The sequence below is a fragment of the Paramormyrops kingsleyae genome, chromosome 13 (assembly GCF_048594095.1).
Source record: "Paramormyrops kingsleyae isolate MSU_618 chromosome 13, PKINGS_0.4, whole genome shotgun sequence".
Lineage (NCBI taxonomy): Eukaryota > Metazoa > Chordata > Actinopteri > Osteoglossiformes > Mormyridae > Paramormyrops > Paramormyrops kingsleyae.
The window spans coordinates 24275491-24292828 of NC_132809.1; the positions used below are offsets into that span (position 1 = coordinate 24275491).

Genomic DNA, 17338 nt, shown 5'->3' on the forward strand with positions numbered 1-17338 from the left:
ACTTTCCGATCCCAGACAGAGCACTAACCCGCTGAGCCACACACCAGTAAGCCAGACCAGTAAGTCCGCTGATCCATGTTCAGATTCGTCAGGGGTTTCTGTTCTCAGAGGACCAAACACCTGGTGAGTTAGACTATGTGACACCCAGTGAGCAGATATCACTTCTGTGTGTCCAACAGAGTCTCCAGAGTAGGTTTCCTCCTAAACAAGGGACTGTCATCCCTCCATTTGTTCTGTTCTGTCTTCCATTATCAGTGACCAGTGAGGAGACACCTTGTGCATGTTGGGCACAAGGTGGCACCTTCACACAGAGCATCACACAAAATGCTACTGTTGGGCACAATTAAATCAAATCTGATTTATTCTCACTTAGAACGAATAATGAACAGCCATGGACTATGTCAGGTCAGCTGTGAGCTGATTTCCCTACCTCTACAGTAAGGAAAAACAGTAATAACTTCCACCATGTTATTAATATAAATATCTTCCCCCACCAACACATCGAGCAGGGGTGCCAACTCTCGCGCATTTCACGTGACACTCATGCTTTCAGAATCTCATGCTCACACTAGAAATCTTACAGCAAATCTATATTTTTCCATTATAAACCTAAAATTAGCTGCATCAAAAGCATTGCGGTGGTTTGCACCCACTACAGACAATTTACAAAGTAATAAAACTGCTTCATACATGTAAATGCGTGTGCCTGCATATGAATACTTGGCTCGAATTGAAAATCTCACTCCAGCCAGCTGACCGAAGTTGGCAGCCCTGATAAAGGTGTCCCGGCCATTAGCGTCGGGATATTGTGAGTCTGAGAGGTGACGCGGACGGGCCTGGAACGTGAATCCTCCCCCACGTGTCTCTGTACTGCTTCCCATGTGATTAAAAGTGGAAGGGGGTGCACCCAATCAGCTCCCGGGCTGAACACGAGTGGTATGCGTGTGATTCGGCAGTGAATTTCAGCCACAGCATCCGCAGCTTGTAGTGCAGTGTCTCTGCCCTGCGCTTATAAACAAAGATAATCACAAACGTCACAGCTTCAGTGGGTATGTGCATGACTAAGCAGACATACCTGCTTCTCACATCATGACTAATAATGTCATTAATTCAATGGACATTACAGGCTGTGATAGGTGGATGTTTGTACATAAATTTTACTTTTAGCAGAACCATTAAGACTGTAGATTCCCAACAGCCTGTTTTTCCCTGTTGACATACCATCCTACCCACCTGTGTTGCAGATTACTTGTTTACCCCTGCTCTGTATTTGGGAGTGAAGGTAATGGAAATAACATATGAACCTTCCACATTCACATCTGTATTTATATTTATACATGTATTTACAAATTCCCCAGTACAGTGATCCTGTATCCATCAGCGATAGGTGAAAACCCGCGATATAGAATATATATATATACACACATCTCTCTCTCTGTATACATAATGAAATATATAAAAATAAAAAAATATATGGCTCTTACAGTATAAATTCTTTTCATCCTTCTTGATGTAGCGTACCGTCGATTCATTCAAGCCATAATGGCGAGCAATGTCCGCGTAACGCTTTCCTTCGACAGTGGGTATAGAGTCATGTCAGATGTTACTTTGAGACGGCAGTGGGTATGGGGTCATGTCCGATGTTACTATGAGAGGGCAGTGGGTATGAGTTCATGTCAGGTGTTACTATATGAAGGCAGTGGATATCGAGTCATGTCAGGTGTAACTAAGAGAAGGTAGTGGATATGGGGTTATATCCAATGTTACTATCAGAGGGCAGTGGGTATGAGGTCATGTGAGGTGTTACTATGAGAAGGCAGTGGGTATGAGGTCATGTCAGGTGTTACTATGTAAAGGCAGTGGGTATGAGGTCATGTCAGGTGTTACTGTGTGAAAGCAGTGGGTATGAGGTCATGTTCGATGTTATTATTTGAAGGCAGTGGGTATGGGGTCATGTCAGGTGTAACTAAGAGAAGGTAGTGGATATGGGGTTATATCCAATGTTACTATCAGAGGGCAGTGGGTATGGGGTCATGTTCGATGTTATTATTTGAAGGCAGTGGGTATGGGGTCATGTCAGGTGTTACTATGAGAAGGCAGTGGGTATGAGGTCATGTCAGGTGTTACTATGAGAAGGCAGTGGGTATGGGGTCATGTCAGGTGTTACTGTGAGAAGACAGTAGGTATGAGGTCATGTCAGGTGTTACTATGAGAAGGCAGTGGGTATGAGGTCATGTCAGGTGTTACTATGAGAAGGCAGTGGGTATGAGGTCATTTCAGGTGTTACTATGAGAAGGCAGTGGGTATGGGGTCATGTCAGGTGTTACTGTGAGAAGGCAGTGGGTATGAGGTCATGTCAGGTGTTACTGTGAGAAGGCAGTGGGTATGGGGTCATGTCAGGTGTTACTGTGAGAAGGCAGTGGGTATGAGGTCATGTCAGGTGTTACTGTGAGAAGACAGTGGGTATGAGGTCATGTCAGGTGTTACTGTGTGAAGGCAGTGGACCATGCTATGTTCCTTAGTGTGTCACAAAATCCAGTAGCACCATTGTCACTGTGATACATCATCAACACGTTTCCAGTAAAATGCACATCACTGTATTGCAGTTATCCTCTCTGACTAAACTCTAGGAAATGTATTGGTTAATCAATTTTAGTTCATTAATATTTTAGTCTAGTTCTTTTAGAAAATGGACTTTTGGGATAACTGCCCACTGGCTCAGCACTGTTATTTAAAGCAGCTCAATGCTCACCCAGCAGCTAAAGCCTGTCAGGCTGTTGTGTAGATCAGGCTGTTGACATTTTTCTCTGTTTATTCCAACCTGTGGCTTTCGTAGCAGCAAGACAGGTCATTCGCTCTGTGACCCCCCCCCCCTGTGCCTGCAGTGTGACTCATTCACTCCAGAATAACCCCCAGATCCCAGACCTCAAACAGACGTCATTGCGGATAGGGCATCCATCCAGAGAAGGACACCCCCAGGGTGATTCTGTCTACATCTATCACGACAGGCCCAAAAGGCAGGCTAACTATCAGAGCTGGTGAACTCTAAAGTCCTTTCCTGAAACTTAAGAGAAAGGCTGGGACCTCTTAAGTGTTTAAGAATGAAGCCGTAGAATACAGAGTATAGTATCAATCTGTTTCCAGCTTTTCCTGTTTTTAAAACTGGAGCTTTCTGACAGAAAACAAGGGTTAGGGCCTTAAATTCTGAGAATAGATCAAAAAATTACAATAAAGGTGAATTTTGGAATATTTTTTGCTTACAAAGACCAAAGTGCAAGCATTATTTAGATAGCTGTCTCAGCTCCAAATGGAATTTCATCATGAATTTGAAATTATATACTGTAAATTAACATTATCAACAAGTATTTGTGTTGTTGTAGGGTATTAGTGGTCTGCAATATTCAGTAAATATGCAAGTGATACTTAAAAACCATCCATCCAATACAGGTTTGTGGTGATCCCATCCCAGAAAGCACTGGGACACCAGGCAGGGGAACACCCAGTATGGGATACCAGTCCATCCATTCATTTTGTGAAACCGGTTATCCTATTCAGGGTTGCGGGGGGGGGTCTGGAGCCGATCCCGGAGGCTAAGGGTGCAAGGCAGGGAACAACCCAGGATGGGGCGCCAACCCATCGCAGGGCACACTCACACACACCATTCACTCACACGCACGCCTTTGAGCAATTTGACAACTCCAATTAACCTCAGCATGTTTTTTGGACCGTGGGGGAGAAACCGGAGTACCCGGAGGAAACCCCCCGACGACACGGGAGAACATGCAGACTCTGGTGCCAGAGGTGTGAGGCGACAGTGCTAACCACTGGACACCAGTCCATGACAGGAATTGTACAAAGTTACACAGTAAGAACAACAGTAGAGGTCTGTTAACATTGGAGGGCCAAGCTTGATATTTAAAATATATACAATGAATTGCAGAGATAAAAAGATATACATGTATTATATCAGTTATATATAGGCATATCTTAAAATAACACCCGGGAAAGCATTTAGCTTGCTTTTTTATGATCAGTGACGTGTGGGAGTAAAGGTGAACAGTCATTTAGCTGATGAGAACAGTCTCTGTTGTGGTGGTGGGGGGGGGGGGGGGGGGCGCAGTCAAGACAAAAGAAAATTGACAGAGCACGGCAAATAATATTTAAAAAAAAACACTACAATTTACAATCTAGTGAAATTCAAGAAAAGGAATATTTTTTTAAAAAACAAACGAGACATATGCAAACGTAAAGGCTCCAATTAATATGACAGCCTGTCACAAAGTGCACTCCCTTCTTACAGAACTCGTAGTAGATTAGAAGGTTCCAGAACATTCAGTGTCATGAATGGTTCACGCTAACTTCTACCCATTAAGTCAGGTGTCTGCACCTGACAGATAACGGTATGGATAGAATATTCAAAGAATATTGATGCAGACTATCTATCTACCTATCTATCTATCTATCTATCTATCTATATATCTATCTAATTTTTATTATTGTTTCTGTTATGTTGCTTAAATGATGTTTTTCCCAAATGATGCTTCTCCCACTTACGGTGATAGTTAGCCGGATCAATTTAAGTTTAACAGTCTCAAGGGTTCAGCCGCAGATCTGAAGCTAACATCTGTGTCTTTAAATTTCGAGCCATCAGACTGGACCTTTAAAAGCTAAAGCGCTTTGTCATCAATCAATATATATACATGACCTTTGCTCAAGGAAACATTCTGCTTCTAGCAGCTAATAATTTATTCATATATCCAGAAAACCCTAAATGAAATGAGCTGAGCTGTGAGTTTCTGCCTTGCAGACAGACAGCCCGTGCGTAAGATGGACATTTGTAACTGATGTTTGTTTGGTTTGTGAACAGCGCCTCTTCGAGTTGGAGGAATTTGGCTGATGACTTCCTCTACTCTTTGCTCCTTCATCTTTACAGGCCTGATTTCAGATGGCCTGGGCGTCCAGAGTGCTGGATACAGTGAGACATCAAGGGCTGCCTGCCAGAAAAAATCAGTCCCACTCTAAGTTCCTCATGGTAGGTGCAGATTGTTTAAGCTGCCTTTTATTCACACATTACAGTACAATTTACACATTCTCACTGGGACTGACATTTTGCACTTCTTTAAAGAAACACATTAACTGAAGTATTTTAACATCACTGTTTTGGAAACACGCCTGATGATTCTATGGTACATGGTATGTCACCACTGGATGAGGTTAAATGTGTTTACGTTTTATACTTTACACTTTTAAACTTAACACATGCTATAGGTTTGTAATGGTTGTATCGGCAAGGCTACGTGCATTTTGTACAAAAAACTTACAATAAAATTTTGAAATGTATACTATCACTGACACTGATTTTAATTATACTAAGGTGCAATTCTGAACACAGGACTTTATGTGCTCTTATTAAACGATGCTGCTTTTTCACACTTGATACAGCTTCAACCAACAAAACCCAAACCTGCCGGTTTTGTTTGTGTTGAATGTGTGGTGATTAAATGAGGCAATAATATTTACCCTCTAAAAACCTCCATCTGATATAATATGTGAAATGCAAGGGTGTAGGTGTGTGTGTGGGGGGGGGTGCTTCATAATTTAAATGCAAGCCAAATTAAACGGAGGGGTACACGTAGTCACTCCCGGTTCCTGCACCCCTGGTAAAAATGAAATGACCTTGGTAGACACAATGCCAAAATAAATACAAACCTGTGGAGGCAAATATGCTAACGCATACTCAAAAAGAACAGGCGGATGTTGTTGGACCTGCCTTTTAATGCTGGCCAATTAAAACCCATCCTCTGTTTTTCTTTAAACGTTTACGCCTGGGAGGAAATTCGCAGTTTGTGGCTCTCCATCCGGCTATCGTTTCCACAGGTTGCAGATCCACCTACGGTAATCTCCGAGCGGGAAGGCTAAGAGCAGCAGATGGAGAGTCGCGCAGGGACAGCGGGCAGCCCTCGCTACAATACGAGCCGCGGGCTTTAAAAAGAAGCAGCGCCGCGTGTTTCGCCGTCCCACGTGGCTGCATGTAAAGGGGACTGATCTCACGGGACTGGAGGAGCGACAACATGCCCCCCTCCCGCTGATCAAACGCACCATGGGGAAAATGCAATTTGGGCAAGCTGTCAACTAAATCAGTGGTGGTTTTGTATATTTTAATATTTAAAAAAATTAAACATGTATTATTCCGTTTTTACATTCCGGTGCTAATAAACTACTAATGCTTCTATTAGCTATTGCGGAAACGAGCTTTGATTTACAATCATTAAAATGATGCAATTCACAGTTGGGTGTCTTTTGAACGAACATAAATAGACAGGTAAATTTTAATGTCCGTATCCAAAAAGCTGTCTTAATCGTGTGCCTTCCCAAGCGCATTGAACAGCAGACTGCAGGGACGCACTGCAGGTTGCCGCTCCGGCGCCTGGCTGCGTTACTCGGCGTCACTGCGTGATTAGCGCAGCATCCGCAGTTAGCCGCACTAACTGCGGGGTCGCCGTTCGGGGTGGATACAAATACCAGGGTCAACATTTCTGCTTATTTTCTCCAGATTGAAAAGAGTGCATCAGCGAATAACTACCGTCTCTCTGTAATATACTTTCCCCATTTTATGTCTTTACAGTCCGTTCAACTAATAAATTAATTTAGGCTTTTCCGTGCATCCTGCCTAAGTATCCAGATATATAACATGTCTTTGATAACAAGGTAGTTAGGATTGAGTTAAAGCAATGAATTAAAAGCTAATGTCATCATGCCTCCTTAGATAATGTAAAATATCTAGTTAATATTTTTGTAAAGTAACCCTGTAGCAGCAACCCTGTAGGACAGAATGTAGAAGGCCTTCTTAGTGGTTTTATTTATTGAACAGGATGCTTATTGTTGACCTGCAGGTGCTTGGAGGGGGCGTTTAATCACTGCCTACTTAAATGGCAGCCATTGTGAGCCAGCGCTTGCTGAATCTCCTCCCCTCCCTGCCAGCTTCCCGTCCAGCCGTGGGCCACTCCAACTGAGCCCTGCTTGACCTCAAATACTGCTGAAAATTAAAAAGCAAATTGCAGTATCTGGGTGTCGAGTAAGTAGTTTCTCAGGATGCCTATGAATGGCCAAGTCCCTAGAAAGAGAGTTTAAAAAACTTCCGGAGGTGCCGCTGGTGTGTTTCAAGCTGGTTAGAGTGTTGTACCTGTGACTGAAGGTTGCTGGTTTGAATCCCAATGGTGCCTTTTGGCAAGGCCCATTTCTGCAAACGGTATGTTGCTCTGGACGAAAAAAAATGTGTGATATAAATATAGGTAATTTGGCGATTTAGTGTGTGACTCCACAGGCTAGTGCTTGTGACCGGAAGGTTGTCAGATTGAATTCTGGGGCTGGAAGACTGATGCTTTTGTGAGACCCTAGAGCAAAGGCCATCACCCCCTGATTGCTCCAAGGGTGCCAGGTAAATGGCTGACTCTGTGCTTGTATGTCTCAAGAAAACGGAAAGCAGTATAGTGTATGCGAAAATAGTGTTCTAGTACGCTTGTGCGGGTGGCAAATAAAGCATTGTTTATTTTTTTCATTTCACCAAGATCTTGCAAGGTGCTAACTGGCGAATAGCTAAATATCAACCATCCATCCATATTCTAATTGCTTCTCCTGGTCAGGGTCATGGGGGGGCCTGGAGCCTATCCCAGACACCAGGGGGCACAAGGCTGGAGTCCTCCCTGGGTGGGATGTACAGTGCCAGTCAAAAGCCTGGACATACCTGCTTTTAATTCAGTTGTCTCTATTTTAGTTATGTTACTCGCCTTGTAGTAAAAAGCCTTGATGCAATGAAGTAATACGCATCAATCACTGCAGTGACCAAAAGAAGGGTTCAACATATCAGTTTTCAAAATAGCGCCCTTTTGCGTCGATAACAGTAATGGAGACTCTCGGCATTCTTTCAACCAACTTCCAGATGTTTCTCCAACAGTCCTGAAGGAGTTTGGTCTGGGCACAAGTTGGCTACCTTGCTCTTACTCTTCGATCCAACTCGCCCCAAAGGGTTTCGGTGGGGGGGATTGTGGGGACCAAGTCACCTGTCACAGCACTCCGTCTCTTTCCTTATTCAGGAGATAATACAATACTTACATAACCTGGATTTGTGCTTATGATCATTATCTTGTTGAAAAACAATTTTCCATCAGTGTGTCCAGACTAATGACGGGTATTGTATCTGAATATCACGTAATCACAAACACAGAAGTTTAGTTAAATTTAGTTAAAATAAAACAAAAGATTTGGAACCGTATTGCACGTAAGTGTTCTCCTGTTTCGAATGGTATGCTGTACTTTGCTTTTTTAAAACATTCTAAAACATTTTCCCAAGCTGGAGGAGTTCAAAGAAAGCGTTTTAGAAAATGGATGGATGGCTGAAAAAGATGACATTGCAAACTCCAAAACCCATTTATCTGGCCATGACATCGTTCGTTGCAGAGACGTTTACCTCACACGGCTATTTAATGAGATGAAGGAATTATGAATCCAGTGCGCCCAGTACCGCTTTCAGAAAATGAAAGCTCACTTTTGGTTCTGATTATTGTTGATGAACCCACCAATACGCACCAGGGGATTCATTTGACATTGGCAAGCAGTTTGTCGAGGGCCTGCAGGAAGCAAAAACCTCGCTTATTCCGGCACATGTATGGTTTTAGGCATCTGCCCATGTCTTTAGCAGATGTTCAGGAGTCTTTATATAGGAGCAAAACTTAGAGAGTCCCAGTGTAGCGATGCGAGGTGATTGTGGACCCTGAAGAGGCTCAGTGCTATAAGGTCTATAGTAACATCTGCTGCAAAGCCTGTGATGATCCACGAATCTGTGGCTAATGCACAATCGGTTTGAAAGCTCCTCTGCCCTACGTCCATGAAACACTCAAGGTCGTGTAACATTATACGTTTTGATTCTTTTGTATGATATGAAAGCAACATTGCTAAACTTTATTGTCTGTTTTCATTCTTATTTGTACTGTATGCACTTTACCTGCTAGACACCTTGACTGAAGGTTTTCGCTAAACGAATAAAGCTAATGTAAGGTAATCCTCTCTCTCTGCCACGTCTCCACGGGACCATGATGAGCAGATGGCTCCTTCCAGGCTATCTTCTGGCCTGTACGTTTTAATGACCTTTCCCACTGAGCCATTGAAATGTGTTGCCTGGGCTTGTCAGGACTTGTTTGATTCTGCTGTAGAGTTTATCATACGCTCTTTTCGCAGAGGTGCTTCTCTGAACCTGGGGTCCCTGCGGAACATTGTGTTTACTTGTGCCTGATCATCTGAGCTCATGTGATTTAACGTGGTGGAGCCAGTAGAAGGAGCCAGTAGCATCTAAGCTCTACCTGGGTATATTTGGAAAATACCTTTGAAGGGACACTGCGCTAACTTCGTGGGCTAGAGAACCTCTGTGAGGCCTGTTGTGCTCCGTACAGACTTGTTAATGTTACACATGTGGCGCCTGGGAGTTCATTAAGCTCATTAAGATCCTGACTCTGTATATCCTGAGCAGAGAGCGTTGCCTGGAGATCAGTCTTGTGGCATCCAGAGCACAAGATTTTCTGCTCCTGTTTTGTGCATTTCGTTTGTCATGTGTTTGTCTAAACAAATTTTTATTGTTACCTGTGTCTTTGCCTCTGTCCATGTTACTAGTCCTGGTCTTGTGATCTCTTCAGTTCTTACCTTTTAGTTTTGCTCTTGCCCAGGCTTCACCACCTCTCTGGTCTGGTGTCCTTTTCCTGCACACCTCTTTCCGGAAGCTCCCATCCAGGCAGTAGCCCTAATTCCCAGGGGTTACAGTACCTACTTCCTATGGTGTCCTGTCTGATAGATGCAAGGATTGTCAGACTGAATGCCAGGTGGCATGTGAGGGGATGGTTTAATTCTGAATGTTTTACTGCTTGAACTCCTGACAGTAAAATCAAGCTCCTTCTTTCCTTCCCAGAATGCTCTTATAGTATTCCAACGATAATCTGTTAGAACTAGATGAAGTATTTGTGTATTCACTATTTAACATGTTTAAATGTGCTGTTGTATTGTTTCTGTACCATCCTCAAGTATTGTGTGTGGCACTATAGAATTAATTACACTCTTATTAGTGATGCATTACAGGTTGTGGTCACTATCCACATTCATGAGATCTCAAAAAGTAACATCACCGACATCAGTTTCAGATTTGTGGAGCTCAGAGATTAACCAGTTACTGGCATCAGCAAAATTAGACAAAAATGTATCACATATAGCTGTTCCAGTGTGTTATGTGTGTATATAACAGGCGCCTGGGTGTGTTATGTGTGTATGTAATGGGTTCATGGATGCCGTTCCAGTGTGTTACAGTATGTGTGTATGTAATGGGTACCTGGGTGCCGTTCCAGTGTGTTATGTGTGTATGTAATGGGTTCATGGATGCCGTTCCAGTGTGTTATGTGTGTATGTAATGGGTACCTGGGTGCTGTTCCAGTGTGTTATGTGTGTATGTAATGGGCGCCTGGGTGCTGTTCCAGTGTGTTATGTGTGTATATAATGGGCACCTGGGTGCTGTTCCAGTGTGTTATTTGTGTATGTAATGGGCACTTGGGTGCTGTTCCAGTGTGTTATGTGTGTATGCAATTGGCACTTGAGTGCTGTTCCAGTGTGTTATTTGTGTATGTAATGGGCACTTGGGTGCTGTTCCAGTGTGTTATGTGTGTATATAATGGGCGCCTGGGTGCTGTTCTAGTGTGTTATTTGTGTATGTAATGGGCATTTGGGTGCTGTTCCAGTGTGTTATTTGTGTATGTAATGGGCACTTGGGTGCTGTTCCAGTGTGTTACGTGTGTATATAATGGGCACCTGGGTGCTGTTCCAGTGTGTTATTTGTGTATGTAATGGGCATTTGGGTGCTGTTCCAGTGTGTTATTTGTGTATGTAATGGGCATTTGGGTGCTGTTCCAGTGTGTTATTTGTGTATGTACAGTAATGGGCATTTGGGTGCTGTTCCAGTGTGTTATTTGTGTATGTAATGGGCATTTGGGTGCTGTTCCAGCATGTTATAAGTGCATGTGATGTCTGCCCAAAAAAACAAATAACACTGCAAGAACTGTATGTCTAAAATAAATCCCTCAGAGATATCTGCTTGATAGTTCCTAGAGGCGATGGCAGAGTGATGTTAAGACGGGCTTATTAACACTTTGGCGCGCCTGTGTTGACAGCGGTGACACCGTGAGCGTTCAGCGTCCTGGGGGAGTCGGCGCAGAGGCAGCCATTGTCGGTGCAGGCAGACAGATGTGCCGTTACTGACTCTGAAATGGGAAACTCGGGCCAAGTGCAAAAAAGTCACAAACTGCCTTGGCAACAATGAAAGTTCTGCAGTCTTGCGACAGCAAATTTGTCACGAGAGCTGACATTTATCATGAGGCTGCAGGTGTGCCCACAGTACTGTGCAGAGTAATTGCAAACAGAAACCTTCTGTTGATTCTGAGTTACGCTGATTTTACACTTATATTTGTTTGTGCTGTAGGCCTTGTAAGGATAATTTTAGTTATGTGCTCAGTTTTTGAGCGATGGAAAATGGCAAGTGTCTCATTCTGTGTTCATTATCTTATCCACACTCAGTTAAGGGAATTGCATTATTCTAGAAATATATCTATCATAAAAGGCACAGCTATTCCCCTTCATGTAAAATGAACTAATTTAGTCTATGATTTTACCATTAGCCACTTTGTTCTAATAACCTTTTTTGTAGTGCCTTGTTTATATGTCTTGGCTTTTAAGCATTAAATTCCTGCCTTAAACAATAACCGTGTATACAGCACTGTGCAAAAGTCTTAAGCGGTCAAAGAAAACTATGTAAAAATTGTCTTATTGTTGGCATATAACTATGATATTATGTTTAGCAAAGTGTGTCAGCGTAGCCATTGAGAACCCTCTCCTAAGCTGTGTGAGTGTGTGTGTGTATATATGTGTGTGTGAATGTGTGTATGTTTGTGTGTGTGTGTGTGTGTATGGCTTTTATAGAAGGGCTTGAACCTGGAGCCTGATCGAGATTCTTCACCTGTACTGCCACCTGCTGTTAATATTTTGGTCAGACACAGTATTAGAGGCGCAGTGTTTCATGATGGAGCCCTTCCATGGCATGCTGCTCGCCACCCTATGGGAGAGCTGTTACTGCCGGTTTATGTATAAGTGCCGCACTTGGACGCCATGCCAGCCTAATGATGTTCCCTGACATTGCAACTTCACTGCAGTGAGTTTTTCTTTTCACTGACTAGTAGTAGGGTGAAGCGCTTAGCAAGAGGGCCCCTGCAAGGAAAAGAAAAACCGTGGGGGTGTGTGATGTGTGTGGGGGTAGAGGGGCACTTCTTGTGCGTGTGTGCTTCATTCTACTCGCCATCTGCTTCGTTCTGCTCGCCGTGTGCTTCGTTCTGCTCGCCGTGTGCTTCGTTCTACTCGTCGTGTGCTTCGTTCTGCTCGCCATCTGCTTCATTCTGCTCGCCGTGTGCTTCGTTCTGCTCGTCGTGTGCTTCGTTCTGCTCGCCATCTGCTTCGTTCTGCTCGCCGTGTGCTTCGTTCTGCTCGCCGTGTGCTTCGTTCTGCTCGCCATCTGCTTCGTTCTGCTCGCCGTGTGCTTCGTTCTGCTCGCCGTGTGCTTCGTTCTGCTCGCCGTGTGCTTCGTTCTGCTCGCCGTGTGCTTCGTTCTGCTCGTCATGTCTGCCGTTTGTGCGTGGGAGTGTCGGAGGCTCGTGACTGTTGACTGTCAGCTGGCTGCCTTCTCTGAACTCTGTAGAGCTAAAGGAGGCAGAATCTGGGAACATCGGCTGGAGCCGAGCCCAGGAAGTACAAGGAAGCGTAACACACACAGACACACACCAGGGGCTATTTAGCGAGGCCCGTTCACCTAACCTACTTGAGGAATGCAGAGTACTGGGAGGAAACCCACACAGCTCTGGGCGGATGGGAGTCAAACCTTCAGTCCTGCAGATGTGAGGCAGTATGGCAGGGATCCCCAACTCCGGTCCTGGAGGGTCAGTCTGCAGCACAGTTTGCAGATTCCCCTGCTTAAACATATGTTAAAAAGCTAATTATCAGGTTTAGTAGGTGTGCCTTAGCAGGGAAATCTGCAAACCGTGCTGCAGACTGACTCTCCAGGACTGGAATTGAGAAACCCTGCAGAACAGCAACTCACTGTGTGACCCATAATGCTTTTCTTGTTAGATAATTTTTCGTTGCACTGCTGAATTATTTCTTTATTACTGGATGGTGACATTCTCATGTCCACTGGTTTTACCTGCCTTAGTGATGTTAGCGTAGCGTCCGCCGCATAGTCCCCCCTGGATCAGAACGTGCTCACGGTGTGAGCTGAATTACAGCCGCGTTAGCATTAGCTTCTCAGAGTAACAGCCTGCCTATATAGCTGCCATCCTGCGCACCGTCAAGCAGGACCTCTTCCTGAGGGGAGGTAATGGATATGGCTGGTCCCTGGGAGGTGCTGTCTTGGCGCTCGTCGAAAACAGCGTAGAGAAACATTGAAAGTCTATTTATTGCAGCTCAATCGCAGAAGCCCCTGCTGCTTGGAGAGTTTTACTGCTTACGGTGGGAGCAGGTGTCAGCGACACCAGGAGACGCAGCGCGCCGGCGTGCCGAATGACCCACCCGCGGTGTGAGGTCTGGCAAGTATGGTCTGCGTTTATACAAAACGAGCATCGTACGTGCAACTCATGATGCGCTTAAGCAATATGAAATCCCGCCGGTAAGCTGATTAATTCAAAATGTGATGAAGGTGACTTTTATCGTACGGAGGCAGTTCTTATAATTCCCTTATTATGTCGGCAAAACTGTTATTGCCAAAGTGAATACAAACACAGCACATAGAAGGATGGAATGCTAATCCACCAGCATATACACGCGTCCTCATTAAATTGGCTTTAGTGTGTGTATGTGTGTCTGTGTGGATTAGGGTTACTAGGGTTGTGGGAGACCAAATGTCCCCCACAATGAGATAAAAACTTGTTATTTGGATGTCATGGGGACCATTTTTCAGGTCCCCAGAAAGATCAAACTCAAAAAAAGTAAAAATATCAAAAGTCTAATATTTTGTTTGGTTACTTATGGTTAAGGTTAGGGCTGGGTAGGGGTTAAGGTTGTCATGTTGGGATTAGAGTGTGTACGAGCGGGTGTGTGTGTGTGCGAGCGGATGTGTGTGTGTGTGTGTGTGTGTGTGCGCGTGTGTGTGTGTGTGTGTGCCCTACAATGCACTGGCCACCCTGTACAGAATCTATCCCAGCCTTGTGTTCTATGCTGCCTAGGATAGTTTCAAGCCCCTCTGTGACCCAGTCCAAGATAAGCAGTTAGTGGATGGATGGATGGATGGATAAATAGATAAATAAATAAATAAATAAAGTTTTCATTGTGATATCAGAAAATGTTTATGCATGCCACCTTGCTGTCATTAATAGAAGCCTCCTTGGTAACACTTTACATGACAGGGCACAAATATAGTATTATGCTATTACTTATGTATTAATTAACCACAAACTAAGTCTTAGTTACATACTGATCTCATGTTAATTCATCATTAATGAATTGTGATGCATCCTTTATCTAAAGCGGTTACTATATTACTATGTTAATTCTGTAAACTTTTGTGAACTACTGAAGGAACTACTGAGCAAATAATAATGAACAACACAAGTGAAATACTGATCATATTTGTTCATGATTTGTGCTTCAGTAGCACTAAGTATTTGTGCCACATTAAGTAAAGTGTTACTGCCACTCCTTCACGTTAAACATTTCTTTACTAGCTGCAAGATTCTCACGGCAGCCATGCATACTGTAGCTGTTCCTGTCTACGGTTGTTTCGAAACAGTAGAGAAAAGATACACAATGTTTGTGTTGAAGATCCGTTGCAAGACGTGGCACTCAGCTGACTTTGACGGTGGGCGAGGACGCAGCCGTGCTGGCAGGCCACAGAGGAGGCATAACTTCAGGAACGGAGAAGGAGCAGCGGTCCAGCCAGCATGCGAGCAGCTGCCGCAGTGAGGCCTGCTGGTGCATTAACACGCTTTTAATGCAACACACCCAATCTGTTTAAGATACATAGTAATGAGTCAGGCTGCAGTCAGGCCCACTCAGATTCCTTAGTTAGCACATTAAAGCCCGTATAGACTTAGGACAATGGTGTGCGTGAGTCATCTCCCTCAGCTTTCATCCTACAGGCTGGGAAAAAGCAGCCTAAGATAAAAAGCAGGTTAGTACTCTGGACTAACATCTGCCGCCTTAGTGTGTCCTGCGATAATCGTTTCAGAAATTGGATGGATGGATGGATGGGCCTGTCTCCTTTGTACTGGACGTACGCGTATGAACCCTGTTAAGTCACATCAGGAAGATCTCCTGATGGTGCCCCGGGTGAGATAAGTCTCCTTCAGCTTCTCGGATGTAAGATATCTTCGCTCCTTCAATGTGCTGCCCTTTGCCGGTGACCTTGCCAGTGAGAGTACATGTGCATGTAATATACCAAGGATGTATTAGTGAGCATGGACACTTTGTTACTGCACAGAAACGGTTACCTCTGAAACCATCCACTGTTTTCAATTTCAGAATCATAATGAAATGAACAAACCTCAGGTTTTTATGTCAGTCTGGACATAATGGGAGGTAAGAAATGTGGCCATTTGTTTAAGTACGCACTGTTGCATACGGAATGAAATCATTCCTCGGTTTATGGAAATGGAGGTTCAGGCATTTATTTAACACAATGAAGTGTTGTAATAAAAGGTAATTTGAGAAGCGGGGACATTCTGGCAAAGTGTGAGGACTGATAGATGGTTTATGAACAACCAAGCTGTCACGGGAGTGCAATGAGCGGGTGCGGTCGCGTGCTAGGTGTGCGGGGCGGGTGTGGTCGCGTGCTAGGTGTGCAGAGCAGGTGCGGTCGTGTGCTAGGTGTGCGGGGCGGGTGTGGTCACGTGCTAGGTGTGCGGGGTGGGTGTGGTCGCATGCTAGGTGTGCGGAGCGGGTGTGGTCGCGTGCTAGGTGTGCGGAGCGGGTGTGGTAGCGTGCTAGGTGTGCGGAGCGGGTGTGGTCGCGTGCTAGGTGTGCGGAACGGGTGTAGTCGTGTGTTAGGTGTGCGGAGCGGGTGTGCAGAGTGGGTGTGGTCGCGTGCTAGGTGTGCGGAGCGGGTGTGGTCGCGTGCTAGGTGTGCGGAGCGGGTGTGGTCGCGTGCTAGGTGTGCGGGGCGGGTGTGGTCGCGTGCTAGGTGTGCGGGGCGGGTGTGGTCGCGTGCTAGGTGTGCGGGGCGGGTGTGGTCGCGTGCTAGGTGTGCGGGGCGGGTGTGGTCGCGTGCTAGGTGTGCGGGGCGGGTGTGGTCGCGTGCTAGGTGTGCGGTGTGGGTGTGGTCGCGTGCTAGGTGTGCGGGGCGGGTGTGGTCGCGTGCTAGGTGTGCGGGGCGGGTGTGGTCGCGTGCTAGGTGTGCGGGGCGGGTGTGGTCGCGTGCTAGGTGTGCGGGGCGGGTGTGGTCGCGTGCTAGGTGTGCGGGGCGGGTGTGGTCGCGTGCTAGGTGTGCGGGGCGGGTGTGGTCGCGTGCTAGGTGTGCGGGGCGGGTGTGGTCGCGTGCTAGGTGTGCGGAGCGGGTGTGGTCGCATGCTAGGTGTGTGGGCATCTGCCCCCAGCTCCGTGCGTGTGAGCCTGTGAGGTTCGTGTGTCTAGCTTCCTCCTGAGTACACTGGGTCTCTCCCACTTTAAAAAGATCTGCTTTCCATGTTTCACATCTTGGCGAAGATGCATTAAATCTATATTATTAAAATGCTATATTGTGTGGCCATATGGGTGCAAAGCTGTGCTCCATATGGTTAACTTTGCTGTCCAAACCCTTCGGCCCGTAACTCCCCGTGAGAAAGGGGGAGGATGTGAAAGCAACAAACTGCTTAATTCACCCAAAATAAAAGTCTTTCCTGTTTCGCTCTCAACCATAACTTGTACAGCCATCGTGGTCACGCTTAAAGTAGAAGCCATCTTGGTCTCCCAGCCTGGTTTGTCCCTTTTCCACCCTGTTCATGAATTCTGACCAAAGGCACTCTTACACTTGAACTCTCAGTAAGATTGTATTCTAGAAAAACTATAATTACCAATGACAAACCAATTATGTCACAATCTGGTCCTCAATACAAGGAGGAGTGTGTATCCATGCTGTTCGCGATGCAAAATGAAGAAAGATGTAATATATCAGTCATCCCAGACAAAGGGCTGAGTCCTCAAGCAGAACCTCTTTACTCCCAGGATGCATTTCACCTCTCTTAATGGACAATCAGTTCCTTAAACCCCTCCCCCCCATCTTGGATGCCATAGGAAA

At 45.3% G+C, this 17338-nt stretch overlaps 1 protein-coding gene across 4 annotated transcripts in view; it reads left to right on the forward strand.

The window, feature by feature from the left end:
* Nucleotides 1–17338, forward strand: part of otud7a (OTU deubiquitinase 7A) — a 59749-nt gene that overhangs the window by 14288 nt on the left and 28123 nt on the right. The window contains exons 1-2 of one of the 4 annotated variants that reach the window (XM_023811173.2): nucleotides 15278–15426; nucleotides 15589–15645. The exons of 1 other annotated variant lie outside the window; for it this stretch is intronic. The gene's annotated coding sequence lies outside the window, so the exon portion shown is untranslated. Of the gene's footprint in view, nucleotides 1–4933; nucleotides 5033–5839; nucleotides 5896–15277; nucleotides 15427–15588; nucleotides 15646–17338 lie in introns of those variants that run through there. 2 more of the 4 variants (XM_023811172.2, XM_023811175.2) reach the window with 2 other exon arrangements.